This window comes from Haplochromis burtoni, unplaced genomic scaffold (assembly GCF_018398535.1).
Source record: "Haplochromis burtoni strain Fernald_Lab_line unplaced genomic scaffold, NCSU_Asbu1 Contig_26, whole genome shotgun sequence".
NCBI lineage: Eukaryota > Metazoa > Chordata > Actinopteri > Cichliformes > Cichlidae > Haplochromis > Haplochromis burtoni.
This window is the reverse complement of record NW_024582387.1, coordinates 3,513,177-3,515,774: the sequence shown is the minus strand read 5'-3', so window position 1 is coordinate 3,515,774 and position 2,598 is coordinate 3,513,177. Positions and strand designations below refer to the sequence as shown.

Here is a 2,598-nt window from a genome sequence, read left to right as displayed (position 1 = left end):
AATTTATATTTTATATTTTTAATTTTTATATGAAATCAAATAACATCTATCAACTTTTTATTTTGGCAGATTCGAATATCATGCATAAACATATACATATGATATAATGGGAAAAATATTGTGACATATTTCTACTAGGTGCCAGAGCTAGTTTAGAACATGCTTTGACTTTTGCACACACATAAACTTTTGAAGCATTTTCAAATTTACCCAAATTTTTATTCCACTTTAGCTGTGCAGTGCTGTGTCTTCCCTTCCATACATTTGTCATGAGAACACCAACAAAGAAGCAGGCTTTGCACAAACCTGCCCCTTCAGCAACAAACTGTCAAGACCACTTTTAGAAGCCCTTTTTTTTCTAGAGCATTAAACACCCTCTCCTTTTACAATAAGTCATCTGAGGCTCTGCTGGGAGAGCCAAGGAATGCCCCCAGAAGAAGCCTTCTCACAAGGTGATTACCTCAGACATCTAAAAGCTGCCCTGACGTGAGGTTAGGGGAATGTTAATGATTGCACTGTATGTAAGACTGTCTACCTAGCAGTCTCAGACTCCAATGGCCTCCAAAAGCAGGCAAGTCATCCCTCCCATTGGGAATTCCATTTTTTCTTCCAGGATTTTTATTTGCTGGGAAACCTTTGCAACTTTCCATTCGCAAGAAAAGACTACTTTATACTCATGTGTTCACTGCTCCACAAGCCTGTCTAGACTTACCAGTGCCATTTCCAGTCACTTACATAGCTCAGGGGTGACAGAAAGTTCAAATAAGCCCAACAATAAGTTTTATTAAATCATGTGCTAACAATCAGATTCATAATGTTAAAAAGTAAATCTCTCTCTCTCTCTCCTACTAATCTAACCGGTCTTTCTGGGTATTCTTTCTAAAGAAGAACGTGCTGAAGTATTAATTAGCACAAAACAGCTACTGGCATACACTGTTGCTACTGCTTTGATGTTTTTAAGAAATTAGTGAATGAATTATTTTGTTAATTTATTTTCGGAGTATATTACACCTACTGCCTCCATATATTTTTATAGTCAGGAACCTTTTTATTCCTGCTTAAAATAAGGGTGCAGGATCACCTTTGCTTAAAATCACTATCCACAATTTGAATTCCAATTTTTCTTACCTGTGTCTAGATGTAATCTAGTTACAACTGCGCTATAATGTTGGCTTGTGCAGTTCGTACCCATTTAAGGAGATTGGCAATATACAATTAAAATAAAAAAACTAACAAACAAAAAAGAAAAAAAAAAACAAAGTCACTTCCTTATGAGCTGTAGGTAACATCTTTAAAGGATGTCATGCTTTTTATTTCAGATGGTTGACATAATTCCTGGTACTACATTTAGTTGTTCAGGCCTTCCCCTGCAAGCTTTACCAGTATAATTCAGCTGCTGTGCATCTGAAAAAAAGAAAAGGAAAAACTCTTTACAAAATAAGTTACACCTCCAAGGTCCACAAAATGAAGACTTGGTTCTCAGCACCTCAACTAAAGAACTTCACTGTCCAACAGGTGAAAGGTTATCATTTACCACACAATTCAGAGCCATTACTTTGCTCATCACTGTGGGAAGTTTCAAAAATCTTAACATCTTGACATCACCATAACAGAAAGTTGAGTTTTATTCAACCTCTTTGTAGTCCGGAAAGTGTGCGAGTTACACCTCATCCACATCTTTCAAGTTCTTGTCTTTCTTGGTCAAGCCTGTAGCACCAAGTTAATTTCAGTACACAGTAATGTACAGTGAGATATCGGTTATATTCATATCAGAACTGTGGGGTTGTTGTTGCTGCATTGCTTTTTCGCCAGCTGAAGCGATTGAGAGTGACAGTTGGGTGGGGGTTGATGTCATTGTTCTTTCTTTGCCACACTCTGTTGGGATGGTCGGCAGCAGGTGCGGCTGTCTGCTGACTGCGGGGTCACAGGGTGCTGTTGTTTTGGGAAATGGGCTACTTTACTGCCAGGTGGCAGTTGCTGGCAGAGACAGTTATGGCTTTGTGTTTCCTGCAAGAGTTACTGCCCTTCTCAGCTGCCCTTTTGCCCCTTACCCCATCCTGATGGCCTTCACTCCAGCTCTAACCCCTGCTTCTCCCAGGGCTGTGAGTGCATATGAACATATGTGTGTTCACCCGAGTTCTGGCTGTGTTCACGGGCCCAGGCCAATCAGACTGGCTAGCACAGATGTGACAGGCTTAGAGGAATGCTAGGAATGCGGAGGCGCTGAAGCGGGTGTGTCCATCCTTGGCCCGGGGCAGAAGGGGAGGGACTACCTCAGTATCGGCAGACAGTTCAGCTCTGCTCTGCTGGCCGACTGCCGGACTGAGTGGTTGGCTTGTACGGTGAGTACTGCAAGCCTACTGGAGATGGCCTGCAGTACTTTTATGGTAATTGCACTAACCATGGCCTTCCGGAGGCCAAGTGCTAAAGTGAAAAAAACAGGACTTGTTTCTGCTGCCATTATGTGTCTGGAAAGCTGTTGAACATCTAGACACATAGTCTTTTGTGTGTTCATGAAGGCGCATCTTGACCAATTTTGTTGGTGTAAATTTATGTCAGCAAGTTTAGCAGAGTTAAGGCCATTATTCATAATAATAC

At 41.1% G+C, this 2,598-nt stretch overlaps 1 protein-coding gene across 1 annotated transcript in view; it reads left to right on the top strand.

Moving 5' to 3' along the window:
* The window catches only part of tead3b (TEA domain family member 3 b), a gene marked incomplete in the record, with an annotated part of 43,063 nt that overhangs the window by 28,140 nt on the left and 12,325 nt on the right, over positions 1-2,598 (top strand).